The 17,506-nt window shown below is 37.5% G+C and overlaps 1 protein-coding gene and 1 long non-coding RNA gene across 9 annotated transcripts in view; one reads left to right on the forward strand and one right to left on the reverse strand.

Annotated features, from left to right (window-relative positions):
• The window catches only part of LOC117939147 (dystrophin-like), a 359,537-nt gene that overhangs the window by 2,433 nt on the left and 339,598 nt on the right, over positions 1-17,506 (forward strand). The window lies entirely within an intron of this gene.
• Positions 1-17,506, reverse strand: part of LOC117939176 — a 26,113-nt gene continuing 8,607 nt past the window's right edge. The window contains exons 2-3 of the long non-coding RNA XR_004655531.1: positions 1,260-1,266; positions 1-13 (exon numbers count right to left, since the gene is read on the reverse strand). This is a non-coding gene — a long non-coding RNA (uncharacterized LOC117939176). The remainder of the gene's footprint in view (positions 14-1,259; positions 1,267-17,506) is intronic.

Raw genomic sequence — 17,506 nt, forward strand, 5'->3', positions numbered from 1 at the left:
AAATACTGTATTACTCTAGTCCTTCAAGTAAAAGTAAAGATGAAATATCAGCAAAATTTACTTTTTACCATAACCATAACCACTCTGAACTCACACATGCACTGACTTCACTTCACAGCCCACTCCCAGCCCCCCCGGCCCCCGTCCCATGGCCCCGGCCCCGGTACTACTGTGCAGTACTGTTATATAATAAAAGGACACTGGAATTCTGTGCGATTTCATTACTGTGCAATATTTAGTCATTTAATTTCATTACAGTGCAATTTTTATTATTATTAATACTTTATAATTTAATTTCATTACAGTGAAATATATATTTATGATTAATACTTAACCATTTAATTTCATTACAGTGCAATATTTAATACTCAATCACTTAATTTCATACTGGGTAATATTTAATACTCAGGACTTTTTATACATCAAACTACGTGTATGCATAATGTGTGTGCTTAAATGCCACTGCACAGTTACTGCACTTGTGTATGATGACAATAAAGACATTCTGCTCTATTCTATTCTATTTTTATTTCAAAAAATTAAAACACTCATTTCACGGTAAAATGTCCCCTCTAACTGATATATATTATGTCATGTATAATAATAAATTAGATTTTTAATACTGATGCGTCAAATTGTAAATAAAATGTTACTGTTGTAGCTGCTCAAGGCGGAGCTATTTTCAACTACTGTACGTCAGGGATTTAGTAGTAGCTGTAGTCGAGACTCAAGACTGTTTTTCTATGGACTCGGACTTGTCTCGGTCTCGGCCACTGGCCATGGCATTTGGTCTTGACTGAGTCCAGGTGTCTTTATTATGTTGATCATAATATTGGAGGGAAAATGAAACCCAAAATGATTGTCTTGAAAATGTCATGCATAAGTCCTTTTTCTGGCCTGGACTTATGTCTTGACTCGGACTGGAACCTCTTTGGACTCGGTCTTGTCTTGGACTGGAACCTTTTTGGACTTGGTCTTGACTTGGACTCGACTAGTCCTGGTCTTGGACACGACTAAGATGGTCTTGACTACAACCCTGCTGTACATACATACAGTGGGCTAAGTGAGTCTAGTGGTTCACAACCTAGGGTTGAATGGTCATAAGATAAAATTGACACATTGGGAAATTATTGAAAAAAAAAAAAAATTAGTTGTGTGAAATGTTGGACAATGTGACCTCTTTGGACCTTAAACAGTTTCAATTTCAATTTAGATGAAACTATGGAAGAGGTTTAGAGGAGAAATGTCTCTTTTGTGACATCTAGACTACTACACTGTTTCAGGTCACATGTCAAAAAATGTAACACCATCGGATTGAGTACAATCTTCATCTGAAAAGTAACTTTAGCCGTCAGATAGGCTTAAATGTCATTGGTAATACTTAACTATCTCAAAATTGTACTAAGGTACCACACTTGAGTAAATGAGTTTAAACTCCTCCACCACTAACAAAGCGAGCTGGAAAATTAAACTTTTCACTAACCCTGTTGGGGAGGAGGGTATCAGCATCATGGTTGCCAACAAAACTCAGCAAAGATTGCTCTTGCTTGGGCCTCTATGCCATCGTTCTCAGCCACTCTCTCTGTTCGCTGACTGGACCGGTTAAAATTTGGCCGGAGAAAACCCAAGAACTAACCTCAAACCCAGACGGTGTGCTGGTTTGATATGAAAACTGAGTGGACGTACGAAGGAGGGCGGAGCCAGGCTAATGTCTTGTGACCCTGTGGGTCAAATTGAGTTCGCCAAAAAACGTCCCCTTCACTATTTAACCCTGTCCAGTTAGTTCAGTCCAGGCCTCGCATGGCTGCATTTTGAGTCAACAGTATCATTAGTATCATATGTAGAAATTGGACTAAATTGCACACGGGCTAACGTGCCACCTATCACCGGGGCTAAAAACGTTCTGGGTGAAAGTGTTGTTGTGCAATCTGTGACCATGACATTGAATCTCTCACAGCGTGCTGGGATTAGTTGATGAGCAGAGATGTTATTTCTTGTTATTGTGCTTGTAAATACTGGATGACCTAGAATGGTTCACTGGCACAGAGTCAAACAGGAGGGTCAGGTTTTTCTTATACAAATAGGGACTGGGACAGGTAATCTCCCCCCTCTGCTCTTCTCTATCTATGTAAATAACTTTTTTTCCTTGAGTGAGCTACAAGCTTAAATAAAGCTTCAATGCACAAATAAAGACTGCATCTCCCCCTCCTCTCTCTCTCTCGCTCTCTCTCTCGCTCTCTCTCCCAAACTCTCTCTTGTCTCTGTGTGTATCTTGCCCACTCCCCCACTGTGCAGCTGGTGGGTCATCTCATGCTGGAAATAGCGGTCAGCTGGCCTGATGGATGGCTGTTGTGCGGTGTCACATAGCCTAGTTTGGGAGGTTGCCATGTCCCCACCTTCTCTCTATCTTATTTTTCTCTCTCTCACTTCCCATTTCCAACCTCTCTCACTTTCCACTTCTATAGCATTTTCCACACCCTATTTCTGTCCTCAAGTCTTTTAACATCTCCCCATTACTGTTCCTCCTTTGTTCCCTAACATCAACTTAGTTTTCTCTCCCTTTTCTGCGTTCTTTGTCAGTGAAACGTTTGTGCTCTTTTTTTGCGCCCCACTCCTCTCATCCTTTTGACCACCCAAGTTGTTGTTCACTGTATGGTCTGGAAGTAGATACATCTAGCTGACTGTCTCATTCACAGGCACAGGCCACACTCTATATATTTTCCATACTTGGTGTCGCTTTACTTTACAGGTCCATACAATCTTAATATTCTCCAAAGAAAAATTCCTCGAATGTGTTCTCGTACTTGGCAAATAAAGTTGATTCTGATTCTGATTTTAATTTTGACAAGTTCTTCATAATTCCTGGAAAGAAATCCTTAATTATTTGTAAGGATTTGTTCAATTCACACTTCCTGTAATTAATTAAAATTAATTGCAAACCTAGATCAGGTAAGAGTCAGTCTAACAAGTCAGCTCATCATGCAGTCCAGGCCAGGGCTATAATTTACATAATTCATTAATATGTCAAATATTTGCTTGATTTTGGTTCTTAAAAGTTGTAAAATAGCTACACACCTATTACATCAGTTTATATTGACAGTGGACTCGTAGATGAGCAAATGACCCCATTTGTTTCAGATTTGGAGTGAAATGTTGCTGAATCATGATTAGTGCAAGGGACACCTTACATAACCTCCCCCCCCCAATTTTCTCAAATGTTTTCTCCACCAAGGTTCATGCACACTGTCAGCATTAAAAGTCATTAAAAAAAAGTGACAGTGTGTTGCAAGACTTCACAATGTTTTCGTAATGGATAAGCAATACATCACAAATCATAAGTTCTGATTTCCCTAAATCTATTGCTAAAAATATATTTTTTTAAACACAAAAAATCTACAAAGTTGCTGCTTTTTACGTGCGGTGAATAAATTTTGAATTGCTGTGAATTGTTTGTAATTCTTATTTTCTACCCATTTATTTTTTAAGCAATTAATTAATTTTTTCAGTGTAACGTCTATTCACAATAGATGGATGGATAGAGAAAGGCAATTTTGTTAATTCATTTGTAAAATTGTAGAATTTACCAACTTTGACAACTCTTCATCCGGTGTGTGAGGCTGGGCACGTGTGTGTTTGTGTGTGTGCAGGCATCTATGTGTTTCTGGATGTGTAGCGATGTCTGCCTTGTTGTCACACACTGAAGGTCCATTATTACTTTGCTTTTACCCATCATTTCTTTCCTACACACAGACCTCTGGACACTAATCTTGACTGGAGCAGTCATGTATATTCAGGCAGGTACATTCAGACCCTACTGAGGACTCCCGGAAAAAGCAGGGGGCCAGGAAATCTTTCAACTTTTCTTCTCTTCACTTGGCATCTCATTTCTTCTCTTCATTCTCTTCCTTTGACTTGATATAACTTCTCTTCACCTTCCTACTTTAGTCTTATTTGCTCTGCATTCATTACTTCTCTTTTCTCTTCCTGCTTTCCATGTTTGTGCAAAAGTGCTCAGTGATGGTGAACATAGGTCAGCAGGTGTGGCGATTATTAAATACTTTCTCCGACAGTCATATCACTGCTCTCCAACAGCTGGGCCAATCACTGTTTACCGTACACAACTATAACGAAAGCTCAGAAAACTGAAAGCTTTACCTCAGGAAATCTGGGTGGTTTAGAGGGACTCAACAAACACATCAAACCACAAATCTGCGTTAAAAGACAGATTGGAGTATGATTTAGGCAGATACTAATATGAGAAATAAAAAGTAAAGCAATTTAATTGGTGAAACTGACAATATTTTAGCAATGATTCTTGCCCATCTCACCTCGTAGTCATAGTTTAGTAGCCTAATTAATGTTACATAATATTGTGTAACATTAATAAAGAAACATTTTAACAAATGGAGACTCACAACATGTCTCAACATGTTAATTGCCACTTCAGGTGACAAAATTGACACTGCTTCATCCCGAACCCAGACCCAATATAAAATAAGTCAAGCACACATTTTGATTTATATCTTCGGGGAGGGAAGGGTATTAGGAGTTCTACATGGACCAAGGATAAAATATGAGACTTTTGTTGAAAAAGAGGCTATTATGAGCCCTGGTGAACGAGGTGAACGTCACCATAAAAACAAATGAACATATAATGTACATATTGGTTATACCCAACCAGTCTGATGTGTGTGAAGGTCTGTATGGATACACTGTAGTAGACTGGTATCGCACTGCGCTCTGTCGCTCTTCTAGGGAGGCTGCGTATTTATTAAAAATATCAGTCCTGCTGCCTTCAGATGCTGCAGGGATTTATATAGACATAATGTTATTGTTGTTTCAAGCCCAGAGGAAGTTTCCCAAATCCAGACCATGTTGCATACTTTGCACAGCCAATGCTACGGTTCTGCTCTCTTCACCTCCCTTCTCTTCCTCTTCTCTTCGCCTTGTCTCCCTTTGTTTTATTTTACTTCACTTCTCTTAACTTCTCTTGACTTCTTTTGACTAACTTCACCTCAGTTCACTCTTGTTCTCTTCATTTAGTTTCTCCCCATTACACATGTACTCTCTCTACCTCTCTTCTCATCCGCATCTCCTCACTTCTCTTTATGTCTCTTCATTTAATCTAACTTTCATATTGTAAATTAATTTTTTTCTTTTCTTTTTTTTTTTTGCAATTACAATTTTCAACAACTTTTCTCTTTTAAGTCCACCCTTCATGTCTCAAGTCTAACTACTGATGTTTCTTTAGAGCCAGATGCAAGCCAGTTATATGCTGATATCAAACGATAAATTAATCTGGAGCATCTCCAGAAGAAGAATAGAACATTGTAGTTCTTGATTGTGTTGCTAAATAGTACCAATAAAGATTTGGACAGTTCAGTCCCCCTATATCAAAGGAATTCATTTTTGAAGTTAGTACATCAAGAAAAGGCCTTACAGGACTGAAAACACAACCAAAGGTTTTACCAAACGATGGTAAAAAGAGATTGAAGAGAACACAGATTCTTGCATAAAGACTCAATGATGACTCATAGTAGATATTAAATAAAGAATATTTTCAGCAAGTATGAACATTTTGAAAAAATGTCAACTCGAGGAAAGGGAAGCAACATAAAAACAGTTGTAATTTTACAAACAAAGCAAAAAATGTATGAAATTGATTAAACGGTGTGTTTATCTGCTAAGCAGCAGGCCTGGCTAGACTTACTTATCTTAAAACCTACGATAACCTGCAGGGCTGTTGATAAGGCAAGGTTTTTAAGCACCTTTTCCCCTAATGAAGAAAATCTTAGAAAGTCACAGTTTACAATTAAAAGTCTAAATCCCAAACTTTAACTCCCAACTCTGATTCACTGGCTCTGCATGATCAAGTAATGACATTTATGGACAGAAGATGGCAGCAGAGGCAGACGATAGCTTTGTACCTGTCCTCAGAGAGACTGTGTGAGATGCTAGCAATGAAGATGAATGTGTGGGAACAGATCCACCTATTCTTGGGAGATTTGAGTCTGGCTCTGTATAAGAGAGAGAGACAGGTTGAGTAAAGAGAAAGAGAGAGAGAGAGAGAGAGGATGGAGGGGAAACCAAACATAACAAGAAATATGGTAGAGAAAAACAGGCAGCTGTTGTTTTCTTGAGGGAAAAAAGGGATGGGTGGTAAAATGAATGACTGAGTGGTGATGGATGTGAACATACACACATTGTCTCTCAGTCAGGAGTGGAGGGTTTAGCGTATGATCTGACCCACATGGAGTTTGTGGGTCATTACAGGCCAGAGAAGGCTGTGTGTGTGTGTATGTGTGTGCGTGTCTGCGTATGTGTGTGTGAGTGGGCGTGTGCGTGTTGTATTGAGTCTGGTAGTCAAGGATTCCACATGTCAAAGCATACAAAACCCCTTTCTGGATAGGAGGAGTCAACAGAAGTGGGCCAACAGCTCACAGCAGGGTGGGTGCTGATCAATCAGGTCGGAGGAAGACTCACGCTGGTCTGAAGTCAACCCAAATGTAATTGGCCTTGCAGATTATCTTGCCTCATTGATGTGTCAAGCATCTATTATCATCACCCTACACAGCCAGTTGGTATGGTGTCACCAGAGGTGTCAAAAGTATTCACCTTAAATACTCAGGTAGAAGTACAGATATTAGGGTTTAAAAGATTTCTGTAGAAGTTGAAGTATCAACTCAAGCTTTTTACTCAAGTAAAAGTGTAAAAGCACTGGTTTCAAAACTACTTATATAAAAGTAAAAATAAGTCATGTAAGGGGAAGAAATGCCAGTAATGACAAACACTAAGGCCACGCCACAGGGGCTTACAGTGCACCATTGATGCACCTGTTTAAGCCTCATTTATGCCCATTAAAAATGAACGCATTTTAGTACAATGCAAAAACTGTACATTAAAGAATCATATTTGTGTATTACTGAGCATTAACATATGTTTCATGTAGTTGAAGATATGATGACTAGTTGCCTCCTATAAATATTGTAATGGTGCAAAAAGTCAAACTTCAGAGGCATGTCATCAATAGCCTCTATGGGAATGTATATGTACAGCCAGGCTTAGCTGCAGGAATCTGGGAGGGCAACAGATTCACTCTGTACAGATGGTGCGATTTATCTGGAAAGTTGTTGTTTGTGTCTTTTTGAACGACGAGAAGCCGGAATGACAAGAAAAACAAGCCAAACTAAAGTAGAATGAACGTCTGTCTCATTGAAATATGTCTGTCTGTCTGACTGACTGTCTGTCTGTCTGACTGTCTGTCTGACATTCTGTCTGTGTCACTGAGTGTCTGTCTGTCTGTCTGTCAGTAGCTATGTTTCCATCCACACGTTTTTATCCAAATTAAGTAATATCAAATGAAAAATGGCTTATGAAAACATTTACATTTGAAGTAATTTCATAAATATCAACTCAAAGGAAATACGTTTGGTCTCATCGGATTTTATCTTGATCAATATACGGCTTATGCAATAAATGATGGAAACGTTATCACCAGCTCATCACTAGCTTTATTCGCATGAGGTTTTTTACCGAACTACACATAATTCGAACAAGTGGATGGAAACTGAGTGTCTGTCTTCCTGTCTGTCTGTGTGTGTGTGTGTGTGTGTCATTGCTTTTATACACAGTGCGGAACCCTTTGATTGCTTTAATGAACTAACGTCACCTGTTGCACTTTGCTGCCATTAAAACACACTGGGAGATGACCTGTCCATTAAAGGCTCAGAGAGCCTAAAAAAGTTGCTATTTATGACAGGACCTCCATAGGAGCACTAGAAGGCCAGTGTGAATGTATGGATATATTTTATGTGGATAAACTTTCAAATGTGGGCATATCAGCGATTTAAAAAAGTGGTTTGCTCTGCATTTCGTTGGGAAATGTGGACTAAAATATATAACTCATATCACATAAATAAGCACATTGGCTGAAAGTAGGCAAAAATACATGCATTTTATAAATGTTCTATAAATTGTGTATGACAAGTAAAAATTGTGGGTGTAAGAGCAAGTTATAGAGAACTTTTTTTAAATTCAATTTTTTAAGGCTCTGTGCTATTACTCTCTAGCTTGTGCAATACACACCCAATGTAAATGCAGAAAAATCCTGAAATGTACACTAAGCTTAAACAGTGATTTCACAAAAACTGTAAAAGATACCAAACAACCTTGTAGACCATGAATAGCCAAATGTTTTTTGAATGGTTTAAAGTTTGAATCACGTCTGTGGGTGAAAGAATGTAGGAGGAGATACATTTTAAAGCAGAAGAGGATTGGAAGGATTTGAAGCTTGCTCTCATTGAGTTTAACATTAAATTATAATGTTTAAAAGCCTAATATTTGAAAAAAAGTATAAATAGTAGAACAAAAGTTGAAGAAGAAGCTGAACATTTTAATAGTTTTATGGTTTTTATAGCTAAAAGTATGCAGAGGTTGGAGACTGAAAAACGTACAGAATGATAAGAAAGAACAGCATAACAAAAGGTCTGCTGTAAATAATTACTCCAGTAGAGTATAGATACACAAAATGTGTACTTAAGTAAGGTAACAAAATATTTGTATTCTGGGTGTCATTAGAGGACACCGTATAAAAAAACTAAAAGCAGATCAATGAAATTTTAGGTGTTGTCTCCTGAAAATAAATAATTTTAAACCATTGCTTATTTGCATGAGTGAGATCAATTTATAGGTCAGTTAAAGTTCTTGCATCAGCAATCATTCTTTATAATGTGCACGTGCACGTACACGCCTTTTCCTCCCACACAAACACAGAGACAGAGACTCACAAGGCCAGACATAAAATCAGCTCCGATTTGATCCTCTCTGCTGCATCAGTATCAGACACTTTCTGTACATGTGTGTGTGTCCTGAGTTCTGGTACGTCCATCTTTGTGAGGACCAATTTAAGTTTGGATCTTGGAATGAGGACATTTTGGCTGATCCTTTGGGATAAACATCAAATGCCTGTTTGAGGTGTGGTGCCTTGGTTGTTAATGCGGTCAAATAACAGGGCATGTTATCTCATCAGATTTTACAGCTTATTGGTTTAGATTATTATTGGTTTAGACAATATGTTTTATATAAATTTTCTTAAATTTTAGAGAGATTTTTATTGATATTTGTTTGATTTACATTTTATATTTTGTTAACAGAATACATGTTGTGTAGCTGTTGATGATTAGTATTCAGAGGTATTTTTTTTTTCATCAGACTAATTATTTATATTACAGATTAAACCATAGATAGTCTTTTGTATTTTAAAATGAGACTGTTAATTAGTTATTTAAGTATTTAGCAACACAAAAACATCTTTTAAGAAGGATGTGAGGATTTTTCTAATTGAATTTGTACAGATGTAAAGCCCTGACAGGGTAAACATCTGACTGATCAATAAAAAAAGCTATTGTTTTGTGTGTCTTTCCTCTGTTTTCGCCTATTCATGTTTTCAGTTTATTTCTGTAGTTTGAGAGTGAAAGGTCTGCTCAGCCTATTTAGATACAACAGCACACTGATATGTAAAATGGAGGTTAAAACATTAACCCCTAGACCAGAGAGCTTCAAATGAGTGTCCTAAGCGTTGCTACAGGGGGGCCACAAAATTATTGTTTGATAGACAAGAACATCGAGTAAACAAAAAAATTATAATAACAGATACAGTTAGGCTTATGTTCACTGTGCCACAATTTAACATTAAAACTTTAATACGATTATGAAAATGTCAGCCATTATTATTTAAGCAATTTAGTATTGTATTCATCATAAAAAGGTATGTGTAAAGGCTCTAAGCCGCCCAACATGTTATTGTAGGCCCAGTTTAATATGCAACTCAATTTTTCACAATATACTGTAAATACTGTAGTAAGGGGTCCCTCTTCTGTCTTTTTCCAGTTGAGGGGTCCTTGGCCTAAAAAAGACTACTGCCCTAGACTATAGACTTTTCATGATTGTGGTAGTGGTAGAAGTAGGTTGGACGCCTTAAAGTAATAAACTTTGCTTTTCACATTATTCACTTCAGAATTTGCACACTGCGTGAAAATAACTAGCTAAATGATATAAATGATTTAAAATACAGTGAGACAGGAAAGATGCGGAAAAGAGGGACGAGGAAAGAGGGAGAGGAACTCATTCAAAAGAATGATATCACTTTCCATCTGCACCACTGCTATATCTTCCTTTTCCAAGTGCTTCCTTTAACACTTTACTCAAAACCTGCAGTGATTTCTTTCCAAGAATTTAAAATGCCTCTCAGTCTCATGTCTGTCAGAATTGTTTTGGGTGTATGTACAGTTTGTGTGTGCCCTTAAGGATGAGAGCGCTTTAATAACACCCCCTTCCTAAATGAATGAGTGTGTATGAGTTTATTTTACTTAAGTCACATTTTAAGTGCAGGACTTTTACTTTACTTAAGTATTTTAACAGTGTGACGTTCATACCTTTACTTAAGTAAAGCAACTGAATACTTCTTCCACCACTGATGAATTGCAGATGAAGTCACAGTATATACAGGCCTTATTTTTGGGTAACAAGTAGGGCTGCAATTAATGAGTATTTCCATTTTCAGCTTATCTATAAAATGTCAGAAAGCTGAGAAAAATGCGAGAAAAATCACAATTTCTCACTTTTAAGAAGCTTGAACCAGGCATTGGACCTAATGCATGAACCATTGGTATATAGAAATATAGCACACTCCCCTGTGATTTAAGAGAACTTGTGGCACTTTTCTTGTACTCTCTCTTGGGTACAAACTAAATTCACGAGTGGTCCAAACCTGTTGTATGAATCACGTACAGTCTGCCTTTTTTGACAAGGTAAAAAGTAATAAAAAAAAAAAGCACGGTCTCAAACTGTGAAGCAGCTGCCCCTGTATGCAAGCATGACTGAGATTGTTTTACTGTGAGGGAGAAGGTGAGCGTCGACAAGTACAAGTGTGCATGGGAATCTCCAGCTGAAAATAGCCTACACTGTTACTTTAGTGCTTTTGAGTCATGTGCATGCATGTCTGAGTGAATGTGCGTGACTTTTAGCTCAGTGAGTACAGTTCTTTCTATTTGTGTGCTCACAGCTCAGCAGGTTATAGATCCATAGTTTCCCTTTTCAGTTTCAGCCAAGCACTTTTTAATCAGGCCTTTGCTCTTTCCACTATTTGCTCTCCTTTGCACTTGTTTGTTCTCTCACTCTCTCCTCTCCCTTGCAGAATCTCTGTTTTTCTACTCTATTCTCTTGTTTCGCTGTCTGTCTCTACCCTTTTCATGATTTTCATTTCTATTTTGTTGTTTCATAATCTCTTACTTGCTCACACTGTCTAGTTTTACACACCGGCACTAAACACACACTCCCTGCTTCTTGACTTTCTTCTATTTCTCACACCTTTCTCTTTATTCAACCGTTGCCAGCAATGTTCTTTTTATTTTAGCACTCTAAAATAGTGTCACAAGGTTGTGGAAAGGAAAAATGGAATGGGAGAGATGATGTAGAAACTACAGATGATGAAAAAGGGAGTGAAAGAAAAATTCTGAAAAATGGAGACAGATGGCCAGAGGGCAGATGGGGCCACTTAGGTTGAAAGGGTTGAATGGATGATATGAAGGAGGGAAAGATGGACGAATGGGGAGGTGTGGAAGGAAAACGGGCCCAGAGGTTTGGGAGGGCAAGTTGCAGAGGATTTTAGATGAAGGGATGGAGTGGAGAAGCTCTCTCTCACACACACACACACACACACACGCACATATATATTTATATACATGTATGGAGCTAGATCTGGAGCTAGGTTTGTTTCTTTATTACATGCAAGAAATAAGTTATCTGTGAGAGCAAAAAAGCATTTTATGAGAGAAAAAAAAAAAATGAGTTATTAAACCAATAACAAAAATTAATATTTTAGACTAAAAAAAGTTTAAATATAAATGTTAAATAAAAAAAAAAAATTCTAATTTATATTTTATAATTTATTCAAATTTTTTCACACATTTTTTATTTTATCACATGTAATAAAGAAACATGTCTAGTTCCATATATATATACACATATGTAGATTCAAAGAATCTATTTATGTCTATTTCTAACTGGGATGTTTTGGTGGGGATTTGCTATGGACAGAACACACACTGCGATACACTGGTAAGAGCAAATAACATTTAACCATGTCTTCAGCACATTTATATTGCTCACATTACTGTATTGTGTGAACAGTTAACTTCCTTTAATGTTTTATGTGGCGTTTTCTTTTGCGGGGTGCAAATGTTCATTTTGCATATCCACCGTCGAGCTGAGTGCCGCCCAAGACAATTCTGATCGGTTTAAAGAAGTACAAACAACCCAGACCGTTTTTTTTTTCCTCCTATCTAGAAGTGTATGTTTAATCGCTTTCTCCAGCATCAAAGCGATCTATTTGTGTTGAAGAAAAGATACCAAGTAGAATCCAAAACATCAAGGGATCCCTTTAAGAATAATCAAGACAGTGAAAGGGCTGACATGCAGATAAAAGAACAAGGGATGAGAGACACAGGAAGAGATGGTGGGAGGGCTGGGGAGGAGAGGTATAGGGTTTGCAGTTAATTGCTCCTCGCGTCCAGGGCGGGTCTAATCACTCTGAGGCTACGTGCATGTGTGTGTGCGCAGACTATTCTAATTCTTCCCCAGCTTCTGGGAACAGCCCTGAGCTCAGTGGAGCGGCTTGGTCGTGCTTTAGCCTTGGTTTATAATTAGCAAATAGATTATATTCCAGAACTTCCGCAGCAACGTCCACGCCTCTGAATCTGACAGGGACCCTTTTTCAATTTACATAAGACTGGGAAGAGAAACAGGGAGCCAGGACCATAGATAACACCATATAAATTACTGTTCTTTTCCTTAATTGTATGCGCCTGTGTGATATCTGTGTCCACTCTACAACCTACAGTAGGTATTCTTATGGCTCATAGCTCAGCGAGAATCTGTTTTGCTGTGTTGATGTCAGCAGTCTGTTGCTCTGAAAATCACTGAATGGATTTTTTTTTCCCTTCAAAATTCATATTCCATTTGGTGTTGTCTGTCATCCAGAACGTTTGCTCAGTGTTGAAGCGACATGTTTTTCAAATTACTAAAATAATTCATTAGTTATCAAAACAGTTGTCAAAAATATTAAGTCAATCGTTGATCGTTGCAGCTCTAGTTTTTAATAGAACCATCAGCAGTATCAGTTTTACAGTGCATCAGTAGAGTGATACTATTGGAAGCCTATTTGCTTACATTATATTGTAAACAATCTAGTAAGTTGTATAGGGCTAATAAATTATAAATGGGGGATATTAATCGATCAATCAATCAATTTTGATTTGTCACATTAAATCGTATAAGGTACAATTCCAGTGAAATATGATCCCATTTGCTCCTTCAACTTGTGAATGATTCATCTCAACCCTGATGTAGTATCAGTTTTACAGTGCATCATGTTGTCCTCGGGTCAAATGGACCCCTTTTCCTATATCACTGTTCTTTTTAACTACCTAAAATAACATAATTGATTCCACACAACGCTCTTTGGCAAGTACACATCTCTACTTTCATTAATTAACTCAAACATTAGGTATAATTTCATATAACTTAGGTTTATTGAACACAAATTCCAAAAAATTACTGTAAAACTAAGGTTAATTGAAAACGTCAAAAAAGTGACAAAAATAAGACAGAAGCATAGGAAAAACATTGATAAAAAAGCCTAACATTTTTTCAATTTCAACGGAAAGACAACACAAGAGTTAAGACATGTGGGATATGCCGCCACAAGCCCTCCAGGATCCAGTCTCGGCAAAAGAACACCACAGGTCCTGATTTCTGCTGGAAACTGATGCAGGCACGGAGAGGTCCTAATAAAAAATGTACTGTTTTGTATAATGTATATATTACTGCAATAACAAATAATAAAGTCAATATTTTAAGTATAAAATGATGTAGCCAGGTGGAACTGACACTGGGAGACAATTGGTCCAGCAGGACTTGTGAGTATTTGCACTAGCAGTGATTGGGGGATAAAGGGAGTCTCTTTAGGAAGTGAGTCAACGTGACATGGTTTTTTTAATGGACCTTGAAGCCACCTATGCACCTAAACTAGAAACTAAACAAATACAAATTAAACATTGGAGACAGGTCTGAAATAAGAAGTTTTCACTGCCTGTAACTGTGGCAGGTCAGTTTCTTTCTGTGTCTGCCACTCAGAAATGGTATCTGCCACTTACGTTTAGATCATTTTATGTAAAGAATATTGTCTATCAAAGTTATACATACATTTACACAATGGGGTGCTAGACTGGATCAACTAAAAGAAATGAGCAGATTCTTGTAAACCTAGCTGCTGGCTGAGAAACCAGCCCCCCCCATCTCGCTCAGCAGTACCTGCAGTGACTGATACTGACTGATGTCTGTGACAAATAAATCTCCTAAATCTTTATTCTTTCCAAACTTGACTCAGTAATATTATTTATTTCACTGACATTTTAGATTGTTTCCGGCGAGTTAGTAGCGTCTTTACTGTTGAAAACATTACCGTTGCTGCTCTAAAAACAACATTTAGGCTACTTATGTTTAAAATATTCAATTATAATCCCGTTCTGAATTTAATTATTTGATTAGTTATTTAATTATGAATTTAGTTAATTTAGCACATGCCTAAACAACCTTAAGCTAAATTATAAAGCTGATATACCAGCTAGCTAAATACCAGCCATTGAGTAATTGTGTGATTCATAATCCAAATTGTTAGTTGCAGCTCAAATTATATATACAAAAACACACTTTTTAAAATGATTATTTTCTTTTATACAAATCAAGAACAGCCGTCTTTCCACTGGGCTCTCTTCAGAGTGCTGTGCCAGTGCTTCATTTTCAAATCCATTTAGGTTGCTTATTGAGAGAATGCCCAAATAAATGAAACTCCATACCACGTTTTTAATGCTGCCTTGCACCCAGGCAGAGTGCATACCGAGACAACTGGTTAAAACATGGTCTTCGAGACGTCGGCCTCAGGTCCTGGTGATCCTTAGTAGTAGAAAAGATTGGAAGATGAATGTAGTTGGACACTGAAAAGTAGTTCATTGTAAAATAGCACATGAAATTGGTATTACTCCACACACTCTCTGTATATCTTTATTATCTGTATTTATATTTTTCTATTTATTTATGTTATCTATTGCTCTAAGTGTAAGGAAAATTACAGTTTGATGGCCTTTGGTAGAAAATACCTCTTACGGCGTTTTGCATTGCTCGTGGTGTTCTTAGATCTACTGCCCCTGGTCCCTTTAAGATGCCAACTTACAGTTTAAAAAAATGCAGTGTGAGAGTGATCGAACTTTTATGACTTTGTGATAACGGAATCTTCCTCTTTGACATTTACCATCTGTTGTCTTTTGCCAATTGATTTAAATAAAATTCATGTGCTGGACGGAATGTAAGCGGAGGCCTTGGAAAGGAAGCTTAATAGCCGCCCTGTTTTTTTAAATTCAGGGCCTTTAACAAAGACGAGCACTCCACATAATCCATTTTAAGCACATTTGTCGAAATCATCAAACGCAACAGCTTGGTGCCAAGGTTTTTCTATCGTTGTTTATTTACACACCTCTGCAGGATGCTTTGAGTTTAATTAGAGACTTGCTTAGTTAACTCCATTAGATTTAATTTGACCCAGGCAGTTTGCAGATCAATCATGAATTTCCGTCAAAATGAGCCAGTCTCACTTGGCTGGTCAGTTTTCTAGCCGCAGGGCCTGCAGTGTCAGTTGACTTGTTGCGTGCCCTTAAGCTATGATTAAATTCATTGGTGATTCAAGTGGATTTAGACTTGATGCCACAGTTGCTTAAGCACTCAGTGTGAGTGGTTATGGATGTTGTTTTTGGACACAAGGGTGCATGGAACATATTGCTGTCCAACACTTCATTGAAAGAATGCTTAGACCAACAATGGGATGCAGGTGTTAAATTATTGTTTTATGGAAATTAAGCACTTAGGCATCAACAGATGCCATGTCTGCTTGGAAATGTTATTTAATCATGAATTGTTGTTTTTATTCTGGGGATCAAGTTTCGGTGAGCATTGCTTGATTTGCCAGAAGCACAGAGATTTGCCTTGGTGACTGAGGAAACCCATTTCAGCCGCTTACCCTGGATCTTGTTCTTTCGGTCATGACTCTTCATGACTATAGGTGAAGGTAGTAATATTTAGCATTTCCACATTAAAATGTCCAAAATGTTACTGTATGTTTGTTAAGATATGTACTTAAATTACCCCAAATGTTTCCAACAATGTTCAAACCCAGATCAATCAGGGTCCTCTCCTCTGATGTATCGCAAAACATGGGAAATACCAGATAATACTTCAGAGAGTGAATGTGAATCACATTGTCACAGAATTAAACTCAGAATCAGAATACTCAGATTTAACTCTTTTCGATTTCCAGACCTTCCACTATCTTTGTGTTGGAATTTAAAACTCTGTTCGGTTTGTGCTCTTTAGATCTCTGTCAACTTCTGTCAAGAACCATTTGTTCTACACTATACCTGCATTTAATAATTCAAAATCTATTTCAATCAAGTAAGGCTGGATCCATTAGTTTGAAGGTTTATCAGAAACACTGCACAATGGTTTATCGTACAAGACAGGATTTTACAACTCTAACTGGGGTAATAACTTCATCTTTTGGTTCCAGATGACCAGGTTAACAGAGTAAATAGAATTTGTGTTATAGTGTAATCATCTGCAGCCTGCTAACCAGTGGCACCAAATTACAAAAAAAAGAAAAACCATGATTTGTTAACAATGTTGTAGAGTAAATCATTAAAAAGGTTTTTAGGGACCACAGTGATCTGTCAGAAATATACATAGCAGGGAGAGATCATCAGTCAATTTCCTTCAGAAACTATCCAGAGCCTGACTAACGAGTTCAAAAGACCCAGCAGCTCAGCTCTGCTACAGGTCTGCACTGCACTGACATTTTATGCTCCTGCTGAAAAATCCTTGTAACTATCTCTGAAGCAGTGAATTCAAGAACTAGACAGTTTTGTGCAGCTGATGAATTTGGACATCTATCTGAAGTCTGAATATTGATCTGAGCCATAGTTAAAGCCTATCTTTGTGAAATTGGTACTGAACTGCGTTATGCATATGGTTAACTTAAAGAAAGCTAAAGCACTTAAGGTTAGGAAAAGATCATGGTTTTGATTACATTTCCTGCCTTGTGCTTCAAGTCACTTTTGACTTTTTCAATTATTTAATCAAGACCATGCTCAAGGGCCTAAACGTAACCATTAAACCGTTTCTCCAATGCTTTTGTTTGCTTGACATGAAAAAATGTCTGTTGAAATAAAATTGACAGATATAAGTTGTAAACAATTATTACTGAAACGCATCCTCCAGACCTTTGTAAATATCCAGTCACTTGTAAGTCACTGGATAATCTGTATTCAGGTACATGGAAATGTAACTAATTAAACACAGAAGAAGATTGCTGGTGGACTATTTCTCCTAATTATAATAATAA

Source organism: Etheostoma cragini, chromosome 24 (assembly GCF_013103735.1).
Source record: "Etheostoma cragini isolate CJK2018 chromosome 24, CSU_Ecrag_1.0, whole genome shotgun sequence".
In the NCBI taxonomy this organism is placed as follows: domain Eukaryota; kingdom Metazoa; phylum Chordata; class Actinopteri; order Perciformes; family Percidae; genus Etheostoma; species Etheostoma cragini.